The sequence below is a fragment of the Triticum urartu genome, chromosome 7A, assembly GCF_056163025.1.
Source record: "Triticum urartu cultivar PI428250 chromosome 7A, HENAU_Tu73, whole genome shotgun sequence".
NCBI classification, from domain to species: Eukaryota; Viridiplantae; Streptophyta; class Magnoliopsida; order Poales; family Poaceae; genus Triticum; species Triticum urartu.
The window spans coordinates 739,183,395-739,203,317 of NC_141879.1; the positions used below are offsets into that span (position 1 = coordinate 739,183,395).

General features: G+C 46.1%; 2 pseudogenes; both read left to right on the plus strand.

The window, feature by feature from the left end:
• Positions 1-3,878: 3,878 nt before the first annotated feature.
• On the plus strand, positions 3,879-9,445 carry LOC147962540 (disease resistance protein RGA5-like; annotated as a pseudogene).
• A 6,503-nt stretch (positions 9,446-15,948) lies between these two features.
• Positions 15,949-19,276, plus strand: LOC147962541 (uncharacterized; annotated as a pseudogene).
• The last annotated feature ends 647 nt before the right edge of the window (positions 19,277-19,923 follow it).

Consider the following 19,923-nt stretch of genomic DNA (forward strand, 5'->3'; position numbering starts at 1 on the left):
GTGAGGTGGTACCGGACGGAAGGGTGAGGTAGATACCTGAAGCAAAAATGCTAAACTGTGCTGAAGGGTGAGGTGAATAAGATGGTCTCCTATTTTGTGGACGTCTGCGTTCATGGATTGTTTTTCTTTTCTTTTCTTTTTTGCGAGCATGGACTCGGTTGACTCACCAATTGTTGTTGCTTACATTTTTCATCGGACTCGGTCGACTCTTTGATCCTTTTTCTTCCCAGTTTGCAAGTCCATCCTTTGACTGGTTACTAGGCTCGACTTTTTTCGCTTCAGTTGCAAGTCCATAATCTACTCGTAAATAAGGTTGACTTTTCCCCCAGTTGTAAGCCAACCATCGATTCAAACTGGCCTTGACATCGATTTTTTCTCCAGCCGGCGACTTATAAAATGTTCAACTGGTTTAAAAATTAATTCATTGCATATTTATAAAATGACATCATGTATTTATCAAATTTTCATTGTGTATTTTCAACCAAAATGTTCACACCATCCTAAGAAATGTTCTCCATGCATTTAAAAAAATATGGTTTATTTTTCTAAATGCCGTCATGCGTATCTTATTTTCTTAAAATAAAAAACATTTGTAATATTTGTGAACATTTTGCAAATTCATGAACATTTTTAAGTTCTAAATCATTTTTTAAATTCCTGAATATTTTTTATATCAAAAATTAATTTTCAAATTCGTGACCAGATTTAGAAGTTTTTGAATTGATGAACGATTTTAAAATTCGAAAATTTGTGAACTCTCTTTTTCAATTTGTCGAACATTTTAAAAATTTCTGATGTTTTTTAAAATTCTTCAACATGTTTCATGTTCGCATTTAAAAAAAATTCATGAACACACTTTCATATTCGTGAACATGATCCAAATTCATGGGCACTTTTCAAAAATTGCATTTTTACCCCAAATATACTAATTTGTTTGCAAAGGAAAAAAATACGTGACCATGTAGATGCTATTTTTGCGTTCCCATAATGCTACATGGGCACTCTAGTTTGACTCGCAGCTCCTGTAGCTAACTCTTGTCCATAATGAGCACACCCTGACCACGCGCGATGTTCAAACAATCACATGTTTCATGACCAACGATGATTAGCTGCAGTAAGTAATGTCATGCCCATGCAGTAATCAGCGAGCTGATCGTGCAGAGTGTGGTGGGCTACAGAACGTGGACGACAGGGATAACAACACCTAAAAACAGAACAAATAACGACAGTGTCTCAAAAAAGAAATAAAAAACAAGGCAAAAGGGACCACAGCTGATCTGCTCTCAGAGAATTGATGAACGATTGACAACGCTTGAAGTGGATAGTATCTCAGCGGTGCTTGTTGCTCCCATCTGCTCCCATCGACATTATGGATTAGCTGTGATCGGGGGAAGGGAAGCTTCACAGAAGAGGAAGAGAGTGCGCTCCAGCTCCTCACCTCCCTGCAAGAACTGAAATTTGGGTATTGTGAAGATATGCCGTCCCTCCCTGAAGGGCTACACTGCCTTCTTTCTCTCAGGGAACTCCGAGGCCTCCTTTTGGTTGAAAGTGTTAGAAGGAAAGAGGGATTTGGCAGAATAGTTGTTGTATTGCTTGAGCCTCATAGACATATATATAGAAGTACATGATCATCTTAGAGTACAAGGCAAGGTAGAATAATATCCTACGCTATCCTAACTTTCCTAATAATCACGATACTCAACATCTTCCCGCAGTCACAGCGATAGCGAGGCAGACGATGAGACTAGAGAAGAATCCGAAGGCAAGCCAACTGACACCCCCCCTCCCCTCACAGTAGTAACGGTCGATGCATCGCGGAGTCATGGCTAGAGTGGAAACCAAAGAGGTTGCTCAAGTAAGGCGGTAGCCCTTTGTGCCGTTTGTCGAAATAGCCGAGAGTGTAGGGTGATGTAGTGGTTGAGGTAGCCATGCGAAGAACGTTGTGGTCGATCTCGAGTCGGGGTGGCCGGTGTCGAGGTAGTCGTCGTGGACCGGGAAGAAGAGCGGCGGCATCGGCCTGAGGAGGCGGCGGTGGCTAGGTCAGAAGCGCGGCGACGGTGCTCGAAGTAGGCGGGGAAGAATCCCGACAGTGTGACAAGGACCGGCGGGGACGGTGGCGTTCCCGCGCCTAGAGAGGCGGCGCGGCACATACCACATAGGAGTCAACGCGCGGGGACGGTGAAGTGGACCGCGTGCCGCGGCGCTACAGCCTGAAGGGGCGACGCAGCGGCAGCGCGCGAGTCGGAACGACGGTGGGGAAGACCTCAGGGCGGCGGCGTTGACCGCGTGCCACGCTCGCTACGACCCGATGAGGCTACGTAGCGGCAATGCGAGGGTCGTTGCAGCCACGGAGACGGCCTCGAGAGGGAGGCCTCGGGGCGGCGGTGGACCGCGGGCCGCGGCACTACGGCCCGAAGGGGCGACCACTAGTAGAAAAAGGGCCTTCAGTGCCGGTTCATAAGGGCCTTTAGTCCCGGTTCCGGGACTAAAGGGTCGGTACTAATGCCTATCCCTTTAGTCCCGGCTGGTAACACCAACCGGGACTAAAGGAAATTTTATGATTTTTTTTTAAATTTTTTTTATTTTCAAATTTCTGAATTATTTTAACCTCTAGTCTGTAATCACCACCCCTCATCACTTCTCAATTTATCCATTAATCACCCCTCATCATTCCAAATCATCTAACTTCCCGAACGGTCACCCATCCTCCCACTCCCCCAGCCTGAGCACGCTTAACTTCCGGGTTCTATTCTCCCTCGCTCCAAGTCTGCACTTGTTGTTTTCCTGACAATACTAAGATGTCAATCCTATTAACCTTCAGGAATTTTGCTTGAGCATGAAGTGACACATTTCATAGTTTTATTTTGAAACTATTGTTTTAAAAAACAATTATTATTTAGTAACACTAATATTTTTGAATAATTAGTTTGACCATTGTTTGACCACAGTTTGATCAGATTTGACCAAAATTGAAATAACTGAAATAATTATTTAGTAACACTAATATTCTAGAATAATTAGTTTGACCATTGTTTGACCACTGTTTGAATTTTTTTGATTTTTTTCACTCTAGATCTTAAAAGCCCTGTAACTTTTTTTCTATTAGGTTTTTGAGGATTTTGAAAATGTTTAACAGGGTTCCCCCGGTTAAATTTGGATGTAACTTTTCCAGTAGATGATTTTTCATATAAAAAACTTTTTCATCCGAGTTAGTATGCAAAAGTTATGAGAGATTTTGCAAATAAAGTCAAAATTCACATTTGCAAATTTTCCCCTCAACTAGACCACATATCACATGGAAAACTTATTTTCTTTTATTTTTTTGACATTTCCATCATTTTCTTTTATTTTTTTAAAAAACTGAAAAGGCGATCCACGGGGTGGGGGGGGGGGGGGTAGAGTTTGAAAATGGGACCTTTAGTACCGGTTCGTGGCACGAACCAGGACTAAAGGTCTCAACCCCATTAGTCCCAGTTCGTGCCTCAAACCGGGACTAAAGACCTCAAACCGGGACTAAAGGTCTAATCTTTAGTCCCGGTTTGAGGCACGAACCGGGACCAATGCTTGTGGGCCAGGAGCGAGGCCCATTGGTCCCGGTTCATCCCACCAACCAGGACCAAAAGGTCCAGATGAACCGGGACCAATGGCCCACGTGGCCCGGCCGGCCCCCTGGGCTCACGAACTGGGACCAATGCCCCCATTGGTCCCGGTTCTGGACTGAACCGGGACTAATGGGCTGACCCGACCTGTACCAAAGCCCTGTTTTCTACTAGTGGACACAGCGGCAACAGGTGGGTCGGTGCGGCCACGGAAAGAACCATGGGGCGGTGGCAGGGACCGTCCTCATATGGGCGCGGGAGGACTACGTCCGCGAGGAGATGGCTCGCCAGCGTCGCGCCCTCGAGGAGATCGCCGCTCGGCGCCGCACACATGAGGAGGGCGGCATCGTCATCCTCGACGACAGCGACGAGGAGGCACCCGTGCCGTCCAACCCCCGCGCATCGGCGATGCTGGTCGGGGCGGTAGCAGGGACGGCGGCGACGACGACGACGACGGTGGCGACTACACCAAGATGTACAGGCTACTCGGCATGTAGAAGGCGGGCGGCGCCGCAGTAGTAGTTTTAGTTGTCGTTTTAGTTGTTTTTAAATTATGTTTTTAGTTTTTTTATAAAATATCAACGAAATCTCCTAGTTTGGCCAAATTTGTGTTGTGTTTGGCCGGATTTCGCTCGAGTTTAGTTTTAAAAAAGGCGTCCTAGGCGACTTTGGAGTGGCGGCTGGGAAACCGATCGCCCCATGCTGATTTTATCATCGGTTCGCCCCTAGGCGGCACTATTTCAAGCCCCTGCCGAACGGCCCGAGATGCTCTTAGCCGGTGGATCACATGCGGGCATCCGTCGCCTCATGAGTGCGACGCTGTCCTGTGACGCCATCCCCGGAGCTCAACTAAAATTATCTCTTGCGGTTTTACAACTGAGCCCTTGTTGCAGTCTATCCACCGCAACAACTCGTATGTTGCAGGATCTGGATCCCTCAAGGGATGTCGTCGTGCAGCCGGGGTCTTTTCCTCTTGCTCCATTCGCCGCACCGCCACATCTAATTGCGCCTGCCTTGCGAGGTCACCGGTGCTGGCCCGAAGCTCAATGGAAGGGATCGGGCTCGCCCGTCACTGAACTCCATCGCTGCCACTAAGTTGTGCATGGCCGCGACCCGCCCAGATCAGTTCGTACCCAACCATTCTCCGCACCTCGCCATTCCTCCCATGCCGTCGGCGTGCGTGCCACCACCATGGAGCAGTTCGCCGCCTCGCACTACTTGAGCCTTTGCATCACCTGTGGCTGGGAGATGCCACCGCTCCGTGGGCTCGTATTTTTTTTTGCAACATCACCTTTGTTGAAAAAAAATTTCTGCAACAAGACCATTGCTGCAAAAAATCTGCAGCAAGTTCACTGTTGCAAAAAAATCTTGTTGGCCGCTCGATTCATCAGATCTGACGGCTCATAACTGGGCCGATCCTGTAGCACGCCCCTTAAGTGATAGGTTTGGAAAACCTTAAGGAAATACGCACGGACTCCCCAAGTCGCTCCTCCTCCTTCAAGAAAGAAAGCTAGGATTTCTGCCTCTCGCCGGCGCCGCCGCAGGTCCGCCTCGTCTCCGGTGGCCCTAGGGCCATGGAGGCGCGGTGGATCCTGCCAAGGACCGGCGGGAAGGCTCCGTTTTCAGTCGTTTTTTACTGTCTTGTTAGGGTTTGTGTCCTGCTCAGGAAGGCGAGACGTTGGCGGCTCCCTGAAGATGAAATAAAGGTCTCCCCGCCTAGCCCCCGTTCCGGCGGTGCATCTAGCATCGTTGGTGGCCGTGTGGAGATGTGTCTCCCGCGGATCTATCTCTGGTGGATTTGCTCGGATCTCGTCGTTGTTCGTCTACGTTCGTGTGTCTTCGGGTTGAATCCTTCCGACCTACGTTCGGCGGCTCCGAAGCATGTTGCCCATCTGCTGATGATATTATTCATAAGATGAAATCTCTTGATAATGATGACTCCAAAAGGCTCTTCTACAAAAGAATATCCCATCAAGGAAGTGAATGTTGCTGGAATTTTGTCTATTTTGGGCCTAGACCAATAGCAGTTTCAGAAATTCCTAATAAATCCTAGAGGCCCACGCAGCCCATTCGTGCAAGGCAAGAAGTGGAACTAAAGTTTAGTCCCACATTGCTAGTTTGGAGGGAGTTGGACCTCTTTATAAGAGAGACTCTTTCTCCACATGTACGAGGATGAGAACAAGAGGGACATCCACGCGCGCTCCTCCTCCGCCACCCGCCGCGGGTTGTGGGTTGCGGGAATGAGCCGAGCCGATGTCTAAATTTTTGCTGTAGTGGATATTGAATACGAACGCTGCACCCTTCGGCTGCTGTCTGTTCGTTTCGTCTCCCGCGTTCCCTTTAGCTCCCGGCGCAGCCTCTTGCCTCCTTCTCTTGCGTCTATAAAAGGAAGGTCGCTCCTCTCAGAGAGACGCACCAGAACTTCTCCTTCCTCTCGCCACCGGTTCCAATCTCTGAATTGCTGCTGTCTTCCTCATCCCGGCTTGCGGCGTGCACCGCGAGTTGGGACAGTAGGCCTCCGAAACCGCACCTCTTTGAGTCCTGTACGGGAGAAGGGTGATAAGGTTTTTGGGAAGCGCTCCGCGCAACTACTGACTCCTTCATCACGGACTCAGACGACTACTTCCCCGACGACGACTTCTTCCCCAACGTCGACAACCTCATCGACGACATGGCTGGAGAGGATGTCGACCCCAAGTCCAGTGCTTCTGTTGCTGCTGTCCCGTACGTGTTCTTGCTCTTTCTGTTAGAAGTCCTGTCACAGTTCCTTCCTCTAGTTTCTGCCCTACATATGTTAGGTTCTACTTCATATATGCAATTTCATCTAGTGGCTATTCTAGATGTGTTTAGTTCAAGTTCATATATGCAGATGCTACTTATCTTCTCTCTGTCAGATTGCATGACTTGCTTTATCTCTGCTATATTAGTCATGCTTTATCTAGTATTTCCATTAATAAAATCATTCGATAAATTGCTCATATTTCCAACAAATGTCCTGTTGAACTGGAGCAAGTATCTAGAGGGATTTTGAAGAAATGTGGTGGCGTGCCACTAGCCATCATTACTATAGCCAGTCTGTTAGCCAGTAATGATCAACAGATAAAGCCAAAGTATCAATGGGATAACTTACTGAGTTCTATTGGTCGTGGACTTGAAGAAGGTGGTACTGCGAAGGATATGCAGAGAATACTATCCTTTAGTTATTATGATCTACCTTGTTATCTAAGGACTTGTTTATTATATCTCAGTATATTTCCAGAAGATTTTGAGATAGATAGAGACCGGTTGATATTGAAGTGGATAGCTGAAGGCTTTATCCAAGGTGCAGAACAAGACATTAGACTATTTGAGCTTGGAGAGAGATACTTCACTGAGCTGATAAACAGAAACTTGATTCAGCCATCATATGTTGATTTTCATGGTAGGGTGCGAAGTTGTCACGTACATGATATGGTACTTGATCTCATATGTTCTCTATCTACCGTAGAAAATTTCGTTACTATATTGGATGGTACTAAGCAAAGGAAAAGTAATTCAGATAGCATGGTTCGCAGGGTATCATTTCTGAATAGCATGTCAAAGCACACCACCCATCAGGTCAATGCGATAAGTATGTCAAAGTTAAGGTCTGCTACTCTCTTTAGAACTGGTGTTGATCTGATCCAGACTGTTTCAATCTTCCAAGTTCTGCGTGTATTGGATTTAGAAGGTTGTAATCTTCAGAAAAGTAGCCACCAGATTGATCTTAGGTATGTTGAGAATTTAGTACATCTGAGGTACCTAGGGCTAGAAGGTACATTAGTTGACGTTCTGCCCATGGGAATAGGAAAGCTACATTTCTTGCAAACACTGAACTTAAGAACGTGTATGGAGGTGCCATCCTGTGTTGGTCGGCTAGGACATTTAATGTGCCTCTATGTTGATATTACAACGAGATTGCCAGCTGGGATAGGGAATTTGGTGTCCTTAGAAGAGCTGAATGAAGTGATGGTGGGTGGTACTGATGCGATTGAGAAAGAGCTAGGAAAGCTGGTGGAGCTGAGTGTGCTTGGTCTTTGGTGGGAGGGAGACGACGAGAGTGTTTGTAATTCTTTGGTGGTGTCCTTGGCCAATCTGCGAGAATTGCATAAATTAACTATTTTTCTTTGTGGGGATGCAAGGTTTAATGTCAGCTGGGACAGATGGGTGCCCCCTCCACACCTCCAAACCTTTTCTTTTTATCATTGTACCTAAACATTGCCTAGATGTTTTAATTCATCATTGTTTCCCGTCCTCTCCTGCTTGCATGTAGTAGTGGATAGAGTGAGGCCGGGGGTCGACATTCAGATCCTTGGGAAATTGACAGCTCTTCGTTCTCTTGATCTGACAACCTCCAGAGTCCAATTCACTCCCGTATAAAGGTTCATCATTGGCAATGATGCATTCCCTTGCCTGAGAGAGTGCAGTTTCTATAATTTTCAGATGTGGCCATCCATGCCCTGTTAGAGTTGTGTCGAATATTATTGTACAAGGTAGGTTACAGTTGGACTAGAAGTTGTATTGTATTTACATAGAATGTGGAGTTGTGTCCTAGTAGGACATTTGTATCCTAGGCCTCTTATATATAGCGGGGGTAGACACACCATGTAACCTATGCCAACATAATAGCACGGGCACGCGGGGGAGCCGGCGGCGTGTGCCGGCGCCCGGGCGGCCGAGGTGTGGTATTGTGACGGTGTCATGGGGAGGAGCGTCCGTAGTCATGCCCCGGGGATGTAGCCATGATGATGAACCTCGTTAACAAATCTCGGTGTCGCGCTTGTGTGATTGCTTGGTCCTCGGTTTTAGACGGAGCGCATTGGATTTATTCTACGAAAATGTTAATGCCCACACGTGTGGGCGTTTGCACATCGCCCACACGCCTTCATCACCACTCATTTTGCCACGTATGAATAGATGACATCAGCAGAATTTTTTTTGGTTTTCGGCTTAAAAATGTTGTATCTCCTAAATAAAAAAGCGAACTAAAAATCCGTTTTCACCATTAAATCCGTCTCGACGAGATCTTCAAAACTAGATCACATGTTGATATATTTTGACGATTTTTTTCCCAGAAGTTGACATGATGTTTACACTGCACTTGCCATAGGGCTTAATCTAAAGTTGCCATGTGGCAATTTTAGTTTGTAGATCATGGCAATTTTAGTATTTTGATTATGGCAACTCCAGTACTTTGACCATGAAAATTATTTTTTGTATGAACCATGTCAATTTTACGTGCATGTATCATGACAATTTTAGTTTATGGTTCTTGGCAAGTCTAGTTTCTTAATTCCCCGTTTTATAAATGTCAAAATTTACTTTAAAATGTAGAAGAAAATAGCTGAAACATATCATGGCAACTTCAGTGTAAACATCATGGCAATTCATATGCAATAGACATGGCAACTTTTAATCCAAAAAAAATTCATCAAAACATATCAAGATGGGATCTAGTTTCGAAGATCTCATCGCGAGGGATTTAATGGTGAAAACGGATCTTCAATCAGATTTTTTGTTTAAGAGATAAAACATTTTAAAAACTGAAAATCCAAAAAGATTCCTACATGCATGCATGCGATGACGTGGCAATCTGTTTGCATTAGAGACGTGTGGTGTGTCTCTCTTCCTGCCACACGTGTGGCAGTTAGCGGCGTCCTTATTCTAACATGCCCAGGCTTGAATACTTTTCCTTTTATGCCCGAGCCTCGCGCATCACCGGTGGTGACTTGGATGTTGACATGCAGCATCTCCCCTGTCTCCAGAAAATTGATGTTGATTTTTGGTATGAAGAAAACTGCTTGCCAGCGAGTGCAGAAAGCGGTTGATATTTTTTTTTCTAAAAAGGAGGATGACCTCCGTCCTCTGCATTTGGGAGATGCATGCAGTTATTTTGTTAATTATTCATAAAGACTTTACAAATTAGTACATCCGGTACTCTGAAGCCACCATTTTAGCAACATCTGTCGCTACTCCTATCCACTTGATGAAGGTGTGTCAATAGTCCGAGCATAATACCAAGTAGACATCGCACAAATGCCTAACATCTAAGGCGGGAGGCCCCAACCAAGCCACATACTGGGTTTGGGGCGCAAACCGGTCCGGCGCACTCTCATAGGTCGCCGTTGCCGTTTTTCACTGATCCATCTTTAGAGCAAGTACTAATGCATCAACCTTGTCAGGCCTGCCGTTAACGCCCCCACGGCGCCAGACAATGCCTTCTCCCTGTGTGCGTCCATCATCACATATCCTTCGCCGAGGCCTTGCTGCGCCATGCCGTCGAGACTCCATGTCGTTGATGCGTCACATGAAAAGCCGCTCCACCGCTTGAACCGTCCACTAGTCCCTCAAGCCAATGCAAACCTCCAAGAATGACGCCCCCAAAAAGGGAAAGACGCAAGTGCGCCACCGTCATCTGATCGACTGATCTTGGGTTTCCCCAGAGGTAGCGGAAGGAGTTGGGAGCTTCACCTTGATGTTGCCTTCAAAAAGGAAACGACCGAGGGCGTCATCATCATCGTCTCCGGCTACCGGCCGAAGACCATGTTTTCACCCGAATCTATGTCATGAGCTTCCAACCGACAACGAGTGCACTGTTCAGACCGCCTTCAAAGCCCTAAATCTGGCCACTCAAATCTGGCGACCATCCACAACAGTACTACCACCGTGGGAGCTCTGGCACACTGTCCACTGCCTGCGTGTGCCACCACTGAAGCCTGGGAGTAGGGCCGCCACCCCACCTCGCCAAACCGCGAGAGCCGCCGAGAGGAATCTCATGCGCTGGACACTGTTGCTTATCCTATCCAATCCGGAGCAAAAGCACCAGATCGCCGACGCAGATCCGCCTTGAATAAGGATATCGTCACGCCATGCCGCCGCGAGAGGCCTAGACTTCACCAGCCACCACCTGCCAGGGCCGCCGCCCCGGGTCGCCACCGTCATGAAGTCCTCCATGCTGCCGCATCATCCACGCAGGCACATTATGCTGGCGAGCCCGAGGAGGCCGGCCCGCCCGCCCCATCGCGCAAGGGGAAGTAGACGGCCCGCCAGCAAGTCTTTCTTTCACTCAGCAAGGTTTCTGTAGACTTCGACATAATTAACTAGCTTAATTCTCTTCTCTCTGGCCCAACAGTGCAAATTAATGCTCATTCTATTTTCTTTGTTTCGAAGCTTTACCAAAAGAAGTAGTAGAAGATGAGGAGCCTGCAACAGCAATCACCGTGAGCGACAGAGAAGGCGAGGCAGTTATGTTCTAGAGCCAATCCTATTCATTTGAATCCGCAGGTTAGCGGCAGCTACCATGACTGATTTTTGCCCTCCCTGTTGATTTCTGATCTGGCTAACGATCATCTTGCGGTGCTTTTGCTTTTAGTTTCGCCATGTGTTGTGTACGCATACATACGGGCTCGTGGTAGCATGGCATGCCAATTTATTTTGGGGCTTTTACAGAATCAAATGGGAAGATATGTCGATCGGTGATTAAAAAGAATCAGTCTTCAGCACCTTAAGATTTGGTATTACGAGTTTACGACCACCTTATTGTAAGAAAGAGAAAGCCTAAGTAGTGTATATGCACATAAGGGATACATTCTGTCAGACATGAAAAATTACGTATTCCCTGAAAGTCTGTCTAGTGCCATAGTGCTTGGTTTCTCTAGTTAGTTATTTCGTTATGTGCTCTGTCAACTACAGACAAAGTTATTTCACAAAAAAAAATACAGACAAAGTTGTACCTGTGAGATGTATGCGATCTGGGCGTGCATGTGTGTACCTGACTTCCAATTTATAAATGAAACCGGAGCACTGTCGGCTTTGCAGCTGGCCGTCCGTAATTGGTCAGGGTGAGAGAACCGTGTGATATGCAGTGTGTTAGATGTGTATAGTCCCCTTCTATATGACTCCCATTGTATAAGGGGCTTTCTTACACTTTATCACACATGTATATGTTTGGCCTTTGGCCCTCAGTAAAGCTTAGTTGCTCATTATCCAACATGGTATCAGATGCTAGGTTAGCCTCACTCTCTCGCACGATGCAACTCCGTACGCCCCGTTCCTAGCCTACCTCTCGATTCCGGCCGCCCGGCTCGATTCCGGTCGCCCCTATCCGCCTCGGCTCGTCCCTGGTCGTCCTCTCCTTGGCCCCGCCGGATCAGCCAGCCTACTGTCTGGCTTCGCCCTCGCCTCCCTCTCTCCGGCCGCCGTCTGCTGTTGTTCCGGCAGCCACTGCTGCCTGCTACTGTTTCGGCCGCAGCCACCGCCCCTGACCTGTCGGGAAGCAGCCGCTCCCGTCCCGTCTAGCCGCCGCAGCTCCTGGTGTTGGGAAGCCGCCGCTCCCGTCCCGTCCAGCCGCCACTGCCTCAGGCTGGTTCTGGACGCCGTCGTTGGCCCGGGCAAGTTCCGGCCCAGGCTGTCCGGCTGCTTCTCCGCTCAGGCTCGCGCGCGCGAGTCCCCTAGCCAGACAGCGCCAATCCTCTCCTGCTCGAGCGATCCCCTGCTGCCCTCGAGTGCTCCCCTGCCCGATCCAGATCGGGTGGACTGCGTCTGTTGACTAAAAAAAGGACGGAGTGATATCTCAGTATGTCTTCTTCGGGCTATGTGGTTGTTCCTCGATGCTCGGTGATCTTTGATGGCACCAACTATGCTGAGTTTGCGGGCTTCATCCGTATCCATATGCGTGGTCTTCTTCTGTGGGGTGTTCTCTCTGTGAGGTTCCCTGTCCGCCATGTCCTATTGCTCCCGTGGCTCCTACCCCGCCTATACCGCCGGTTCTTGCTGTTGATGCTTCCCAGGCTGATCGGGATGCAACCAAGGCTCTCGATGCTCCTGCCGTTGATGCTTATGACAAGCAGGTGTCAGCTTATTCAGATGCTCTTTCTGTGTACCGCGATGATCTGTCTGCTTACACTCAGTGGTGCGATGATCTGTCTGCTTACACTCAGTGGCGCCAGCTTGACTCCCTTTGGACAGTTGTTTGTGGGACTTGCCGTTGCTGTCAGACTACGCGGTCCGATTTGGAATTTCAGAGGGTCCATGAGTTCTTATCTCGTCTCCGTTCTGTGTTTGAGCCTCGACGTGCTCACCTGCTTGCTCGTGGTCGTGTTCCTATCTCAGAGGTGCTTGCCGAGTTTCGTGCTGAGGAGACCCACCTTCCCTCTACTGGTTTTCTTGCGGTTCCGTTAGTGTTGGCTACCCGAGCTCCTGTGTCGTCTGCTCGTCTCACCGCTCCTGCCTACTACTTCAGGGGGGGTCGCCCTCCTTATGCTAAGAAGGGCACGTTGCGCCGTGACACCTTCTGTGGTTACTGCTCCCGGACTGGTCACCCTGTGTCTGACTGTCGCCAGAAGAAGCGAGATCAGAGGCGCTGCTCTTCGAGTGGGACTCCTGCGTCTTCCTCGCCTTCCAGTGGGACTCCGTCACTCACTGACCAGGATATTGTACGGCTCAAGCGTCTACTTGCTTCCTCTGGCTCCTCGTCAACTGGTTCTGCTGCCGCTGTGACTGCATCCACCACTCCACCATCGCCGGCATCTACACAGTCAGGTACATCTTCGTGGGTCCTGGATTCTGGAGCTTCCTTTCATATGTCCTCTGATTCTTCCGCATTGTCTTCTCTTCGACCTCTTGATTCGACTGTTAATGTTCTCATCGCCGATGGCACATCTCTTCCTGTTGCTAGTCGTGGTATTCTTTCCACTTCGTCCTTTTCGGTTCCTAGTGTTCCACATGTTCCTCGCTTACCATGAATCTTTTTTTTCTCTGCCCAACTTACTGATTCTGGTTGCTGTGTCATTCTTGATACCGACTCTTGCTCCATTCAGGATCGTCGCACCAAGGTTTTGGTTGGTGCTGGCCCCCGGCGCCGTGAGTCAGAGGGCCTTTGGGAGGTTAACTGGTGATACGTCTCCAATATATCTATATTTTTTTATTGTTCCATGTTGTTTTATTATCAATCTTGAATGTTTCATAATCATATTATAGTCATTTTATATCATTTTTTGGTACTGACCTATTGACATAGTGCCAAGTGCCAGTTGCTGTTTTTTCCATGTTTTTTACATCGCAGGAAATCAATATCAGACGGAGTCCAAATGCAACGAAACTTCACGATGATTTTTTATGGACCAAAAGGAAGAAGTTGGGCCCTGGTTGCACCTGTGGGGAGTCCCGAGGAGGGGACAACCCACCAGGGCGCGCCAGGAGGCCCAGGCGCGCCCTGGTGGGTGGGTTGTGCCCACCTCGGGTGCCCCCGGACAGCCTCTTTGCTCTATAAATACCCCAAAAATATCAGAACCCTAGGGGAGTCGACAAAATATTCATCCGGCCGCCGCAGAGTCCAGAACCACCAGATCCAATCTAGACACCATCTCGGATGGGGTTCACCACCTCCATTGGTGCCTCTCCGATGATGCATGAGTAGTTCTTTGTAGACCTTCAAGTCCGTAGTTAGTAACTAGATGGTTTTCTCTCTCTCTCTCGCTGAATTCTCAATACAATGGTCTCTTGAAGATCCATATTATGTAACTCTTTTTGCGGTGTGTTTCTTGGGATCTGATGAACTTCGAGTTTACGATCAGTTATATCTTTTTATATCCATGAAAGTTATTTGAGTTTCTTTGATCCACTACTACAAATCCACATTTTACCTAGAGCCAACCTCTTTACCTAGAGCTCATTAACTAACTCAAGGGATAGAAAAGAAATGAACAGGACCCTCTAGGGAAAGATGTCTTTCCAGCCAAAAAAATTTAGAAACTAAACTTTCCCTAGGGTGGTGCCACGTACATACCATCGAAGCCAAAAAAGACCGAAGAGATGCCCTCGATTTGGCCACGTAGATTGCCTCCCGCGCTCCTTTATCGACACCGCGCGCCAATTATTTCCCCTTGCACAAGTTGGGCCCTTTGATCAGTGAGAAAAGGAAGGAAAAAAGGGCGAGTAGAGGAATTTTTTTGGCTAGGTCCCTCCTTCACGCTACACCCATACCCCAAGCGCTGCGCTGCCAGACTAGAAATTCCCCTCCCTCACGAAGCTTCTATCCCCGCTCGCCCCGCGCCGCCGCGACTTGCTCCGCCCCATGCCGCCGCGACCTTCTCCCCCCGTGCAGCCGCGACCTCCTTCGCCCCGCGTCGCCCCCTCCGCCGCGCCCCTTCTTCCTCCCTGTACTGCATCGGTGACAGTCACGACGGGCGTGGTGGCCATGGCCACACCGGCCGCGGTGACGGCATCGTGCCGCCCGTGGTGACCGCGTCCGCGATGCCCTTAACTCTGCTGACCGTGTCGCCCTTTGGATGTGGAGATGGTGCCGCCCCCGCTTATTGGACGAGCACCCGATCTGCTCTGTTGTACGCAGCTGCTTCTATCCAAAAGGTTGTCACTATCTCTCTTCCTCTCTAGTTTAGAAAGATGTTTGATTGCTGGCCTAGATAGTTGTACTGGTGTATGTCTAGCAAAATTCTGAAACTGTTGTTTTGCTTTTAGCATCCGAAGGAAGCAGTAGGTGGTGCACTATTCAGTACATGTGGACGTTGTTCAGCATCTTCTCCAGCAGGTGGGGTTTTCAGTTTAAACATCTTGGTTAAAAGGTGTATGGAAGGTCATAGGAATAAAAGAAATTTCTAGCAAAAGAAGAAATAGAAGAACTGATTGATATGGAGATGCACGAACACATGAATGAGCCATTCAACCATGTAAATTGTGGTCAGAATGCAGACACTAAACACAGTGAACAGGAAATGTTTCATGTAGTTTATCTGTTGAATTTGTTCATAGCTACTGCAATTGCATGAATGACAGAAACAATAGCTTCATTGATTACTATATATGCTCGTGTTAACAGTGGTCAGATTACTGCATTTTATGATTGTTGTAGTTATCTACATGAAATTGCGTGTGCGTTTTACCATTGTTGTTTAGTTATCCATATGAAAGCAAGTAGCCGCAATTGTTTGGCTTTTCCATCCCAGTCTCTATTTTATGTTATGAATAAATGGAAGTCCTCTAACATTCTCCATTGCTTTTCTACATTTTTTTTTCAGAAACTAACAAGTCTCGGGTGTTGTTTGCTTGAAGAAAATTTCCCTGCTTGTGGCATCGAAGCAACAGAGAAGAAAGGCATTGCTAAATAAAGTAGGTATTATGATTTCTTCTTTCCATGAAAACTATGTTGATTAATGCATTGTTCACTTTTATGATGTGAGAATGTGGGGTTATTTTTTGTTGCTGATGAGTGGTTTTCTATTTTAGTGTGTATGATGCATTCATTTTTTGTTGGGATGCGACTCATGATCGTAGCAATTCATTTTTATTTCAGATTTAAGTACAAAACCAAACCATGTCTTTGGATGCTCAACGTAGCTGGATGTATAGTGGGTGGAAGGATAATGGAAGGCATTCCGATGAGTGGATACGCAATACAAATGCTTTTGTGAAACATGTTTTTGAGGGTGTCCGTAGTGCCAAGTTTGGAGTTTCTTGTCCTTGCTCAAAATGTTGCAATGGTAGTAGAAGAACAAAACAATTGATGACCTCTCATCTTTGTCATTGGGGGTTCATGCCCAACTACTTTAAATGGACTGGACATGGGGAGCACCATGTTCATGTAGATAGAGTGGAGTCTGTCAACACTGATTGCTTAGAGGACATGTTGTGTGACTTTGGGGATGCAATGCATGTCGATAATGTAGACGAGGAGCCAACACCAGATGCCAAAGCTTTTTATGCCATGTTGTCAGCTGTTAGAGACCCACTCCATGAGTTCACCCAAACCTCACGCTTTGCTACTGTTACAAGCTTGATGGGAATTAAGTCACAATACAATTTGTGAGGCGACTGCATAAATAGTTTAGTGAAACTTTGGCAAGATACACTCCCACAAGCCAATAAAATGCCATCAAGCTTGTATGAGTGCAAGTGTATCTTAGCTGGTTTCAAAATGCCACTCCTAAAGATAGATGCATGTGTTAACTATTGCATGATATACTATAAGGATAGAGAGAAAAAACTGAAGTGTGATTTCTGCGGTGAAGCAAGATATAAGGTAGTTAACAATGACTGCCCAAATAAGAAGCGTAAACCCATCCCTCGTAAGGTTCTGTGATACCTTCCATTTCTACCAGGATTGCAAAGGTTGCTCATGCAGCCTGAATTTGCTAAGCACATGAGATAGCACATGGAAGGCAACCGAGAAAATCCAGGAATGATGGTGCACCCAGCTGATAGTGAATCATGGAAATCTTTCAGTGTGGATGGGTTTGCAAGTGATCCACGCAATGTTAAGCTAGTCAAGTCCTCTGATGGCTCCAACCCTTTTAATTTCGGGTTAACACAATACTCTTGTTGGCCTGTGTTTCTTGCTCCTTTGAACGTGCCACCTGCTCTATGCTTGAAAACACAAAATATCTTTCTTAGCATGGTGATCCCTAGACCAAAGAGTCCTGGCAAGAGCTTCAATGTGTACATGGAGCCTTTATTTGATGAGCTGAAAGAGGCATGGGCGGGTGTACCAACTTATGATAGTTTCCTTAAGCAGAATTTCAATATGAGGGTAACCTTGCATACAACTGTCCATGACCACCCTGCTTTCGGTATGGTTGCTGGATGGTCTACCCATGGTGGGCTGGCTTGTTACGAGTGCGGGGTAGATCCACAAACAATTTGGATGGATAATGGGCACAAATGGAGTTGGTTTGATAGCCACAGGGGATTTCTGCCGGCCGACCATGTATTTAGGACCGAGCGTGATGCCTTTTTAAAAGATACAGTAGTGAAGGATATTGCTCCATGTAGGTTAACAGGGGATGAAGTTTTTTCTTCCATGAATAAAGTTAAGGACAACAATTTCGAAGGTTATGGAGTAACACACAATTGGACACACATTCCTAAGCTATGGGAATTGCCATACTTCCCAAAGCTTTTGCTTCCTCATAATATAGATGTTATGCACACAGAAAAACAATATTGCAGAAGCAATATTTAATACTGTCCTTGACATTCCTAACAAGACAAAAGACAATGCCAAAGCCCGCCTTGACCAAGCTGTACTGTGTAGCAGAACTGATTTCAACCTTCAAGAAAAGCCCAGTGATAAATGGGAAAAGCCTAGAGTACCATATTGCTTGAAGAGGAACCAAATAAGAGAGGTCCTGTTGTGGTTTCTTCAGCTCAAATTTCCGGATGGATATGTGGCCAACATGAAGCGAGGTGTTAACTTAGAGCAACTTAAGATATATGGGCTCAAAAGTCATGACTACCATATATTTATGGAGCGGTTGCTGCCTGTCATGCTGCGGGGGTATGTAGATAATGATGTGTGGGAGGCTTTAGCTGAGCTAAGTTATTTCTTTAGGCTGCTTTGCGCAAAAGAAATAGATCCTAACCAAATGGATAAATTGGAGGAAACCATTCCTGTCCTAATTTGTAAATTGGAGAAAATTTTATCACCGGGGTTCTATGATTCAATGGAGCATCTAATGATACACCTCCCTTATCAAGCAAAAGTAGGAGGGCCTGTTAAGTATCGTTGGATGTATACTTATGAAAGGTATGTTTTGTTTGCATTCTGTCCATATGGTAGTAGTATTTCCTATTTGGACATTAATTTGTTACATGGCAATGTAGGTTAATAAAAAACTTAGAGCAAAAGTTAGTAACAAAGCACGTGTGGAGGCTTCAATTGTTGAGGCATTTATTGTTGAGGAGATTTCAAACTTTAGTTCTTTGTACCTTCCTGATGAAGTCTGGTCTTAATTTAGTGTTTTTGCATGTCAACTTGTTTGTCCAAATTTATGTCAATTTGTCCGCACACTTGTGCAATTGTGTAATAGGAGCTTTACACAATTATTTGAAATTCCTAAACATTTTTGTACCTTTGTTTTCTTCTTGAGTAGGCACTTTACACAGAAAAGGCTAAAGATTTAAATGGAGAGGACTATGATATTCTAAAAAATGATGTTAGTTCTAATGCACTTTATGATTGCTCTAATGGGAAGCCACATGGTACATGGTCTCTCTTTAATAGCATTGTCAATGACATCGAGGCCATTTCTGAGGTGAGAGCTACTGGTACATCTTCAGCAGTCTTGAAGCGTCGTTGAGCTGAAGAAATTGAAGATGTGCGTCAAAAGGAGTCCGAGAAGACTTGAAAAGCATAGGCTTATGCCAACAATGTCTTGTCATGGGGTGTTGGGATGTACGAGCACAGCAATGAGATACAAAAGTTTCTTCAGGTGCTTGTTATGCATTCCATGTTTATCAATTAATTTGCTAGCATTTGAAAGTAACCACTATGTGAATTTTCATTTTTTGCAGACTTTGGTAACTAAGCAAGGAGTGCCTATTAGAGAAATACCACCGTCGCCGGTTCCACCTCCTTTTCGTTCGCTTTCTCCTCCTGGATCTCCACAACGATCTACCATCCAAGTATGTAATCATCCATCTCAAGCAAACACACACACACACACACATTAATAAATTTAAAGAATGATAAGGGTTACTTCTAAAACCTAGCTCTTCTTTTGCAGATTCTAGAAAATATTGAAGAATCGCCAGCTTTGTGTGCTCAGCAAGAAACAAACCTAGCTCCATTAATGTATGCATTTCTCAAATTGTTCTCAAATGATACAAATAGTAATGGTCTGTTCGTTGTGACCTTCCAGGGTTGAATAATTTAGTAAGAGGGGTATATCGAACAGTGCATGTTTGCCTTCTTTTCTTTTCAGAAGAGAATGTTAGAGATGTTTGCAGTATAATTTGTTGATTTGGATAAAACATGAATGCAATGCACAATAGGGTTCCTCAAACATAGGAGTACATATTATTGTTTCTGTGTGCAAATAATAGTTTCACATGGCTATTGTTGGTAGTAAATGTTTTTCCTTCCTTCAGTATACTCTTTGGTCTCATTTATTTGTACCAAAACAACTAGTGAACTGATTCAGAACGATGCAGCATGTGTAGTTGCATTACTTATGTGTGTATGGATAAGTTGAGAGATACCTATTCACATACTTGTGACAATATGCATGCTTATGTGATGTGTGATGCTAGCCTGTGTGGTGCTGGATCATTTGGGATTAATGTTGATTAATGGGGCTATGTGAGGATGTTGGAGGGATCATAATATTTTTTTTGTCCAAGTGTCCAGTTTATAGTTGTTATGCTGCCCAAATTTATACCAGATTTTGCATGCCTTTGTTCTAATTACTGGAAATAGGAAATTCTGTTTAGACTTTGGCGACTTGATGTAACTCACTAATTTGCATTGGAACACAGAGTTAATAAGTTCTTATTGTCATGTTCCAGCCTTTGA